At 51.1% G+C, this 10,155-nt stretch overlaps 11 non-coding genes across 11 annotated transcripts; all 11 read right to left on the bottom strand.

Moving 5' to 3' along the window:
* Positions 1-333: 333 nt before the first annotated feature.
* On the bottom strand, positions 334-416 carry TRNAL-CAG (transfer RNA leucine (anticodon CAG)). The gene has a single exon. It is a non-coding gene; the product is annotated as a tRNA-Leu (tRNA).
* A 482-nt stretch (positions 417-898) lies between these two features.
* Positions 899-981, bottom strand: TRNAL-CAG (transfer RNA leucine (anticodon CAG)). The gene has a single exon. It is a non-coding gene; the product is annotated as a tRNA-Leu (tRNA).
* Positions 982-2,011: 1,030 nt separating this feature from the next.
* Positions 2,012-2,094, bottom strand: TRNAL-CAG (transfer RNA leucine (anticodon CAG)). The gene has a single exon. It is a non-coding gene; the product is annotated as a tRNA-Leu (tRNA).
* Positions 2,095-2,576: 482 nt separating this feature from the next.
* Positions 2,577-2,659, bottom strand: TRNAL-CAG (transfer RNA leucine (anticodon CAG)). The gene has a single exon. It is a non-coding gene; the product is annotated as a tRNA-Leu (tRNA).
* Positions 2,660-3,689: 1,030 nt separating this feature from the next.
* TRNAL-CAG (transfer RNA leucine (anticodon CAG)) lies at positions 3,690-3,772 on the bottom strand. Its single transcript has one exon. It is a non-coding gene; the product is annotated as a tRNA-Leu (tRNA).
* Positions 3,773-4,271: 499 nt separating this feature from the next.
* On the bottom strand, positions 4,272-4,354 carry TRNAL-CAG (transfer RNA leucine (anticodon CAG)). The gene has a single exon. It is a non-coding gene; the product is annotated as a tRNA-Leu (tRNA).
* A 1,030-nt stretch (positions 4,355-5,384) lies between these two features.
* TRNAL-CAG (transfer RNA leucine (anticodon CAG)) lies at positions 5,385-5,467 on the bottom strand. The gene has a single exon. It is a non-coding gene; the product is annotated as a tRNA-Leu (tRNA).
* A 482-nt stretch (positions 5,468-5,949) lies between these two features.
* On the bottom strand, positions 5,950-6,032 carry TRNAL-CAG (transfer RNA leucine (anticodon CAG)). The gene has a single exon. It is a non-coding gene; the product is annotated as a tRNA-Leu (tRNA).
* A 1,030-nt stretch (positions 6,033-7,062) lies between these two features.
* Positions 7,063-7,145, bottom strand: TRNAL-CAG (transfer RNA leucine (anticodon CAG)). Its single transcript has one exon. It is a non-coding gene; the product is annotated as a tRNA-Leu (tRNA).
* A 482-nt stretch (positions 7,146-7,627) lies between these two features.
* Positions 7,628-7,710, bottom strand: TRNAL-CAG (transfer RNA leucine (anticodon CAG)). Its single transcript has one exon. It is a non-coding gene; the product is annotated as a tRNA-Leu (tRNA).
* A 1,045-nt stretch (positions 7,711-8,755) lies between these two features.
* TRNAL-CAG (transfer RNA leucine (anticodon CAG)) lies at positions 8,756-8,838 on the bottom strand. The gene has a single exon. It is a non-coding gene; the product is annotated as a tRNA-Leu (tRNA).
* Positions 8,839-10,155: the final 1,317 nt, after the last annotated feature.

The raw sequence follows: 10,155 nt of genomic DNA, 5'->3' as shown, positions 1-10,155 counted from the left end.
ATTTCAAATAGGTCACTTCATTCCAACTAGGCCCAGTGAAAAGGACAAGACGTTGGGTTCTTTATGCATTTTTTCCAAAGACAAAATGCCGCGCTGCGCCCATTTGCAAGTCCACAAAGCTAGCACAGTCCTAAGACGGTTTTTCATTTAAGCACTGTAGTACACCTGCCAAAAGGGCAGTCAAGCATTCCAGGACCAACTGCAGACCTAGCTGGAGGACGGGAGTGTGTGGAGCAAGCTCCAACTCCATCTCCCTGTTCCAGAAATCCGTGGCCGGCAGTTATAGGAAGCGTGGAATGCAATCACATGAAAAGTAAAAACCCATTTCAGGCATGTCAGAAGTGGGATTCGAACCCACGCCTCCAGAGGAGACTGCGACCTGAACGCAGCGCCTTAGACCACTCGGCCATCCTGACTCTGCCTTAGGCGCTCGCCTGAATCGGCTTAGAGGCTATGTTGGCAAGTCTTTGACCACACTTAAATCCTCTTGGATTTCCTAAAATGTCTCCACAGTCTGCCAGGAATATACTCTCGCGCATCCCACCCACCCCTCCTAACCCACCACCCTCCCCATCCATTTTAAAAATGTCACTTCATTCCCACTAGGCCCAGTTAAAAGGACAACACATTGGGTTCTTTATGCATTTTTTCCAAAGGCAAAATGTCGCGGTGCGCCCGTTTGCATGTCCACAAGGCCGGCCCAGTCCAAAGATGGTTTTTCACTGGAGTTCACTTTCCCAAAAAAGAAGCGAGGAAATACAGGAAGCACTGGAAATCAACCATGAGGCCTGCAGTGCGTGCTCCAACTCCATCTCCCTGTTCCAGAAAGCCTTGGCCAGCAGTTATAGGACGCCTGGAATGTTACAATCAAATGAAAAGAAAAAATCTGTTACAGACATGTCAGAGGTGGGATTCGAACCCACGCCTCCAGCGGAGACTGCGACCTGAACGCAGCGCCTTAGACCACTCGGCCATCCTGACTCTGCCGTTTGCACCCCTCAGATGCGGCTTAGAGGCAATGTTGGAAAGTCTCAAAGACCACCCGCCTAAAATCCTCTCCTATTGCATTAAAGTCTCCAAATTCCTCCCAAAAGAATAATCACAGGCAGGGCAGCACTCATACAACGACTACTGGCACAGACGTGCAGGGTTCAATCCCTATGTACAGCAGCTACTTGTCACAAGCACACATGAGTCTTTCATGTTTCTGCAGAACGGTGCTGCCTGCCACCTGTTAACAGACACGAGCAACTACACCTCAGGAAATAGGAAGGCAGGAGGCGGGCTGGTTTATGCAAATAAAAGCATGCACTGTGTCCAACCCTTCAGGAGGTTCAGGCAGTGTGCTAGAGCCTTCTTGGTCACAAGAGGTTGGGCACTAGTGCCGGGGAGCCTGTTTAGGCTGAAAGGACTGTGTATGGGCCGGCCTGATCTCCCTGTACTCCTGCACAGGACTCACTCTAAATTACAGGGCTAAAGAGTTCTGCCAGCAAAGCCTATATACAATGGCCGTTCGTGGCCGTTCGGGGCCGTTTGGGCAGGCAGGTGGTTGGTTGGGCAGAGGGCGAGGAGGAAGAACTGTGTTCACTCCTCTGCCTGCCTTTTTACCTCTCGCTTCCCCCCACTCACTCCTCCATCTGCCTCCCACTATGTCACACTAACTTTCCACCTGACCCCCATTTCAAATAGGTCACTTCATTCCAACTAGGCCCAGTGAAAAGGACAAGACGTTGGGTTCTTTATGCATTTTTTCCAAAGACAAAATGCCGCGCTGCGCCCATTTGCAAGTCCACAAAGCTAGCACAGTCCTAAGACGGTTTTTCATTTAAGCACTGTAGTACACCTGCCAAAAGGGCAGTCAAGCATTCCAGGACCAACTGCAGACCTAGCTGGAGGACGGGAGTGTGTGGAGCAAGCTCCAACTCCATCTCCCTGTTCCAGAAATCCGTGGCCGGCAGTTATAGGAAGCGTGGAATGCAATCACATGAAAAGTAAAAACCCATTTCAGGCATGTCAGAAGTGGGATTCGAACCCACGCCTCCAGAGGAGACTGCGACCTGAACGCAGCGCCTTAGACCACTCGGCCATCCTGACTCTGCCTTAGGCGCTCGCCTGAATCGGCTTAGAGGCTATGTTGGCAAGTCTTTGACCACACTTAAATCCTCTTGGATTTCCTAAAATGTCTCCACAGTCTGCCAGGAATATACTCTCGCGCATCCCACCCACCCCTCCTAACCCACCACCCTCCCCATCCATTTTAAAAATGTCACTTCATTCCCACTAGGCCCAGTTAAAAGGACAACACATTGGGTTCTTTATGCATTTTTTCCAAAGGCAAAATGTCGCGGTGCGCCCGTTTGCATGTCCACAAGGCCGGCCCAGTCCAAAGATGGTTTTTCACTGGAGTTCACTTTCCCAAAAAAGAAGCGAGGAAATACAGGAAGCACTGGAAATCAACCATGAGGCCTGCAGTGCGTGCTCCAACTCCATCTCCCTGTTCCAGAAAGCCTTGGCCAGCAGTTATAGGACGCCTGGAATGTTACAATCAAATGAAAAGAAAAAATCTGTTACAGACATGTCAGAGGTGGGATTCGAACCCACGCCTCCAGCGGAGACTGCGACCTGAACGCAGCGCCTTAGACCACTCGGCCATCCTGACTCTGCCGTTTGCACCCCTCAGATGCGGCTTAGAGGCAATGTTGGAAAGTCTCAAAGACCACCCGCCTAAAATCCTCTCCTATTGCATTAAAGTCTCCAAATTCCTCCCAAAAGAATAATCACAGGCAGGGCAGCACTCATACAACGACTACTGGCACAGACGTGCAGGGTTCAATCCCTATGTACAGCAGCTACTTGTCACAAGCACACATGAGTCTTTCATGTTTCTGCAGAACGGTGCTGCCTGCCACCTGTTAACAGACACGAGCAACTACACCTCAGGAAATAGGAAGGCAGGAGGCGGGCTGGTTTATGCAAATAAAAGCATGCACTGTGTCCAACCCTTCAGGAGGTTCAGGCAGTGTGCTAGAGCCTTCTTGGTCACAAGAGGTTGGGCACTAGTGCCGGGGAGCCTGTTTAGGCTGAAAGGACTGTGTATGGGCCGGCCTGATCTCCCTGTACTCCTGCACAGGACTCACTCTAAATTACAGGGCTAAAGAGTTCTGCCAGCAAAGCCTATATACAATGGCCGTTCGTGGCCGTTCGGGGCCGTTTGGGCAGGCAGGTGGTTGGTTGGGCAGAGGGCGAGGAGGAAGAACTGTGTTCACTCCTCTGCCTGCCTTTTTACCTCTCGCTTCCCCCCACTCACTCCTCCATCTGCCTCCCACTATGTCACACTAACTTTCCACCTGACCCCCATTTCAAATAGGTCACTTCATTCCAACTAGGCCCAGTGAAAAGGACAAGACGTTGGGTTCTTTATGCATTTTTTCCAAAGACAAAATGCCGCGCTGCGCCCATTTGCAAGTCCACAAAGCTAGCACAGTCCTAAGACGGTTTTTCATTTAAGCACTGTAGTACACCTGCCAAAAGGGCAGTCAAGCATTCCAGGACCAACTGCAGACCTAGCTGGAGGACGGGAGTGTGTGGAGCAAGCTCCAACTCCATCTCCCTGTTCCAGAAATCCGTGGCCGGCAGTTATAGGAAGCGTGGAATGCAATCACATGAAAAGTAAAAACCCATTTCAGGCATGTCAGAAGTGGGATTCGAACCCACGCCTCCAGAGGAGACTGCGACCTGAACGCAGCGCCTTAGACCACTCGGCCATCCTGACTCTGCCTTAGGCGCTCGCCTGAATCGGCTTAGAGGCTATGTTGGCAAGTCTTTGACCACACTTAAATCCTCTTGGATTTCCTAAAATGTCTCCACAGTCTGCCAGGAATATACTCTCGCGCATCCCACCCACCCCTCCTAACCCACCACCCTCCCCATCCATTTTAAAAATGTCACTTCATTCCCACTAGGCCCAGTTAAAAGGACAACACATTGGGTTCTTTATGCATTTTTTCCAAAGGCAAAATGTCGCGGTGCGCCCAATGTCGCGGTGCGCCCGTTTGCATGTCCACAAGGCCGGCCCAGTCCAAAGATGGTTTTTCACTGGAGTTCACTTTCCCAAAAAAGAAGCGAGGAAATACAGGAAGCACTGGAAATCAACCATGAGGCCTGCAGTGCGTGCTCCAACTCCATCTCCCTGTTCCAGAAAGCCTTGGCCAGCAGTTATAGGACGCCTGGAATGTTACAATCAAATGAAAAGAAAAAATCTGTTACAGACATGTCAGAGGTGGGATTCGAACCCACGCCTCCAGCGGAGACTGCGACCTGAACGCAGCGCCTTAGACCACTCGGCCATCCTGACTCTGCCGTTTGCACCCCTCAGATGCGGCTTAGAGGCAATGTTGGAAAGTCTCAAAGACCACCCGCCTAAAATCCTCTCCTATTGCATTAAAGTCTCCAAATTCCTCCCAAAAGAATAATCACAGGCAGGGCAGCACTCATACAACGACTACTGGCACAGACGTGCAGGGTTCAATCCCTATGTACAGCAGCTACTTGTCACAAGCACACATGAGTCTTTCATGTTTCTGCAGAACGGTGCTGCCTGCCACCTGTTAACAGACACGAGCAACTACACCTCAGGAAATAGGAAGGCAGGAGGCGGGCTGGTTTATGCAAATAAAAGCATGCACTGTGTCCAACCCTTCAGGAGGTTCAGGCAGTGTGCTAGAGCCTTCTTGGTCACAAGAGGTTGGGCACTAGTGCCGGGGAGCCTGTTTAGGCTGAAAGGACTGTGTATGGGCCGGCCTGATCTCCCTGTACTCCTGCACAGGACTCACTCTAAATTACAGGGCTAAAGAGTTCTGCCAGCAAAGCCTATATACAATGGCCGTTCGTGGCCGTTCGGGGCCGTTTGGGCAGGCAGGTGGTTGGTTGGGCAGAGGGCGAGGAGGAAGAACTGTGTTCACTCCTCTGCCTGCCTTTTTACCTCTCGCTTCCCCCCACTCACTCCTCCATCTGCCTCCCACTATGTCACACTAACTTTCCACCTGACCCCCATTTCAAATAGGTCACTTCATTCCAACTAGGCCCAGTGAAAAGGACAAGACGTTGGGTTCTTTATGCATTTTTTCCAAAGACAAAATGCCGCGCTGCGCCCATTTGCAAGTCCACAAAGCTAGCACAGTCCTAAGACGGTTTTTCATTTAAGCACTGTAGTACACCTGCCAAAAGGGCAGTCAAGCATTCCAGGACCAACTGCAGACCTAGCTGGAGGACGGGAGTGTGTGGAGCAAGCTCCAACTCCATCTCCCTGTTCCAGAAATCCGTGGCCGGCAGTTATAGGAAGCGTGGAATGCAATCACATGAAAAGTAAAAACCCATTTCAGGCATGTCAGAAGTGGGATTCGAACCCACGCCTCCAGAGGAGACTGCGACCTGAACGCAGCGCCTTAGACCACTCGGCCATCCTGACTCTGCCTTAGGCGCTCGCCTGAATCGGCTTAGAGGCTATGTTGGCAAGTCTTTGACCACACTTAAATCCTCTTGGATTTCCTAAAATGTCTCCACAGTCTGCCAGGAATATACTCTCGCGCATCCCACCCACCCCTCCTAACCCACCACCCTCCCCATCCATTTTAAAAATGTCACTTCATTCCCACTAGGCCCAGTTAAAAGGACAACACATTGGGTTCTTTATGCATTTTTTCCAAAGGCAAAATGTCGCGGTGCGCCCGTTTGCATGTCCACAAGGCCGGCCCAGTCCAAAGATGGTTTTTCACTGGAGTTCACTTTCCCAAAAAAGAAGCGAGGAAATACAGGAAGCACTGGAAATCAACCATGAGGCCTGCAGTGCGTGCTCCAACTCCATCTCCCTGTTCCAGAAAGCCTTGGCCAGCAGTTATAGGACGCCTGGAATGTTACAATCAAATGAAAAGAAAAAATCTGTTACAGACATGTCAGAGGTGGGATTCGAACCCACGCCTCCAGCGGAGACTGCGACCTGAACGCAGCGCCTTAGACCACTCGGCCATCCTGACTCTGCCGTTTGCACCCCTCAGATGCGGCTTAGAGGCAATGTTGGAAAGTCTCAAAGACCACCCGCCTAAAATCCTCTCCTATTGCATTAAAGTCTCCAAATTCCTCCCAAAAGAATAATCACAGGCAGGGCAGCACTCATACAACGACTACTGGCACAGACGTGCAGGGTTCAATCCCTATGTACAGCAGCTACTTGTCACAAGCACACATGAGTCTTTCATGTTTCTGCAGAACGGTGCTGCCTGCCACCTGTTAACAGACACGAGCAACTACACCTCAGGAAATAGGAAGGCAGGAGGCGGGCTGGTTTATGCAAATAAAAGCATGCACTGTGTCCAACCCTTCAGGAGGTTCAGGCAGTGTGCTAGAGCCTTCTTGGTCACAAGAGGTTGGGCACTAGTGCCGGGGAGCCTGTTTAGGCTGAAAGGACTGTGTATGGGCCGGCCTGATCTCCCTGTACTCCTGCACAGGACTCACTCTAAATTACAGGGCTAAAGAGTTCTGCCAGCAAAGCCTATATACAATGGCCGTTCGTGGCCGTTCGGGGCCGTTTGGGCAGGCAGGTGGTTGGTTGGGCAGAGGGCGAGGAGGAAGAACTGTGTTCACTCCTCTGCCTGCCTTTTTACCTCTCGCTTCCCCCCACTCACTCCTCCATCTGCCTCCCACTATGTCACACTAACTTTCCACCTGACCCCCATTTCAAATAGGTCACTTCATTCCAACTAGGCCCAGTGAAAAGGACAAGACGTTGGGTTCTTTATGCATTTTTTCCAAAGACAAAATGCCGCGCTGCGCCCATTTGCAAGTCCACAAAGCTAGCACAGTCCTAAGACGGTTTTTCATTTAAGCACTGTAGTACACCTGCCAAAAGGGCAGTCAAGCATTCCAGGACCAACTGCAGACCTAGCTGGAGGACGGGAGTGTGTGGAGCAAGCTCCAACTCCATCTCCCTGTTCCAGAAATCCGTGGCCGGCAGTTATAGGAAGCGTGGAATGCAATCACATGAAAAGTAAAAACCCATTTCAGGCATGTCAGAAGTGGGATTCGAACCCACGCCTCCAGAGGAGACTGCGACCTGAACGCAGCGCCTTAGACCACTCGGCCATCCTGACTCTGCCTTAGGCGCTCGCCTGAATCGGCTTAGAGGCTATGTTGGCAAGTCTTTGACCACACTTAAATCCTCTTGGATTTCCTAAAATGTCTCCACAGTCTGCCAGGAATATACTCTCGCGCATCCCACCCACCCCTCCTAACCCACCACCCTCCCCATCCATTTTAAAAATGTCACTTCATTCCCACTAGGCCCAGTTAAAAGGACAACACATTGGGTTCTTTATGCATTTTTTCCAAAGGCAAAATGTCGCGGTGCGCCCGTTTGCATGTCCACAAGGCCGGCCCAGTCCAAAGATGGTTTTTCACTGGAGTTCACTTTCCCAAAAAAGAAGCGAGGAAATACAGGAAGCACTGGAAATCAACCATGAGGCCTGCAGTGCGTGCTCCAACTCCATCTCCCTGTTCCAGAAAGCCTTGGCCAGCAGTTATAGGACGCCTGGAATGTTACAATCAAATGAAAAGAAAAAATCTGTTACAGACATGTCAGAGGTGGGATTCGAACCCACGCCTCCAGCGGAGACTGCGACCTGAACGCAGCGCCTTAGACCACTCGGCCATCCTGACTCTGCCGTTTGCACCCCTCAGATGCGGCTTAGAGGCAATGTTGGAAAGTCTCAAAGACCACCCGCCTAAAATCCTCTCCTATTGCATTAAAGTCTCCAAATTCCTCCCAAAAGAATAATCACAGGCAGGGCAGCACTCATACAACGACTACTGGCACAGACGTGCAGGGTTCAATCCCTATGTACAGCAGCTACTTGTCACAAGCACACATGAGTCTTTCATGTTTCTGCAGAACGGTGCTGCCTGCCACCTGTTAACAGACACGAGCAACTACACCTCAGGAAATAGGAAGGCAGGAGGCGGGCTGGTTTATGCAAATAAAAGCATGCACTGTGTCCAACCCTTCAGGAGGTTCAGGCAGTGTGCTAGAGCCTTCTTGGTCACAAGAGGTTGGGCACTAGTGCCGGGGAGCCTGTTTAGGCTGAAAGGACTGTGTATGGGCCGGCCTGATCTCCCTGTACTCCTGCACAGGACTCTCCTGCACAGGACTCACTCTAAATTACAGGGCTAAAGAGTTCTGCCAGCAAAGCCTATATACAATGGCCGTTCGTGGCCGTTCGGGGCCGTTTGGGCAGGCAGGTGGTTGGTTGGGCAGAGGGCGAGGAGGAAGAACTGTGTTCACTCCTCTGCCTGCCTTTTTACCTCTCGCTTCCCCCCACTCACTCCTCCATCTGCCTCCCACTATGTCACACTAACTTTCCACCTGACCCCCATTTCAAATAGGTCACTTCATTCCAACTAGGCCCAGTGAAAAGGACAAGACGTTGGGTTCTTTATGCATTTTTTCCAAAGACAAAATGCCGCGCTGCGCCCATTTGCAAGTCCACAAAGCTAGCACAGTCCTAAGACGGTTTTTCATTTAAGCACTGTAGTACACCTGCCAAAAGGGCAGTCAAGCATTCCAGGACCAACTGCAGACCTAGCTGGAGGACGGGAGTGTGTGGAGCAAGCTCCAACTCCATCTCCCTGTTCCAGAAATCCGTGGCCGGCAGTTATAGGAAGCGTGGAATGCAATCACATGAAAAGTAAAAACCCATTTCAGGCATGTCAGAAGTGGGATTCGAACCCACGCCTCCAGAGGAGACTGCGACCTGAACGCAGCGCCTTAGACCACTCGGCCATCCTGACTCTGCCTTAGGCGCTCGCCTGAATCGGCTTAGAGGCTATGTTGGCAAGTCTTTGACCACACTTAAATCCTCTTGGATTTCCTAAAATGTCTCCACAGTCTGCCAGGAATATACTCTCGCGCATCCCACCCACCCCTCCTAACCCACCACCCTCCCCATCCATTTTAAAAATGTCACTTCATTCCCACTAGGCCCAGTTAAAAGGACAACACATTGGGTTCTTTATGCATTTTTTCCAAAGGCAAAATGTCGCGGTGCGCCCGTTTGCATGTCCACAAGGCCGGCCCAGTCCAAAGATGGTTTTTCACTGGAGTTCACTTTCCCAAAAAAGAAGCGAGGAAATACAGGAAGCACTGGAAATCAACCATGAGGCCGGCAGTGCGTGCTCCAACTCCATCTCCCTGTTCCAGAAAGCCTTGGCCAGCAGTTATAGGACGCCTGGAATGTTACAATCAAATGAAAAGAAAAAATCTGTTACAGACATGTCAGAGGTGGGATTCGAACCCACTGCGACCTGAACGCAGCGCCTTAGACCACTCGGCCATCCTGACTCTGCCGTTTGCACCCCTCAGATGCGGCTTAGAGGCAATGTTGGAAAGTCTCAAAGACCACCCGCCTAAAATCCTCTCCTATTGCATTAAAGTCTCCAAATTCCTCCCAAAAGAATAATCACAGGCAGGGCAGCACTCATACAACGACTACTGGCACAGACGTGCAGGGTTCAATCCCTATGTACAGCAGCTACTTGTCACAAGCACACATGAGTCTTTCATGTTTCTGCAGAACGGTGCTGCCTGCCACCTGTTAACAGACACGAGCAACTACACCTCAGGAAATAGGAAGGCAGGAGGCGGGCTGGTTTATGCAAATAAAAGCATGCACTGTGTCCAACCCTTCAGGAGGTTCAGGCAGTGTGCTAGAGCCTTCTTGGTCACAAGAGGTTGGGCACTAGTGCCGGGGAGCCTGTTTAGGCTGAAAGGACTGTGTATGGGCCGGCCTGATCTCCCTGTACTCCTGCACAGGACTCACTCTAAATTACAGGGCTAAAGAGTTCTGCCAGCAAAGCCTATATACAATGGCCGTTCGTGGCCGTTCGGGGCCGTTTGGGCAGGCAGGTGGTTGGTTGGGCAGAGGGCGAGGAGGAAGAACTGTGTTCACTCCTCTGCCTGCCTTTTTACCTCTCGCTTCCCCCCACTCACTCCTCCATCTGCCTCCCACTATGTCACACTAACTTTCCACCTGACCCCCATTTCAAATAGGTCACTTCATTCCAACTAGGCCCAGTGAAAAGGACAAGACGTTGGGTTCTTTATGCATT

Source organism: Ambystoma mexicanum, chromosome 11 (assembly GCF_040938575.1).
Source record: "Ambystoma mexicanum isolate Mex_15411 chromosome 11, UKY_AmexF1_1, whole genome shotgun sequence".
NCBI classification, from domain to species: Eukaryota; Metazoa; Chordata; class Amphibia; order Caudata; family Ambystomatidae; genus Ambystoma; species Ambystoma mexicanum.
This window is presented reverse-complemented; position numbering and strand designations above follow the sequence as displayed.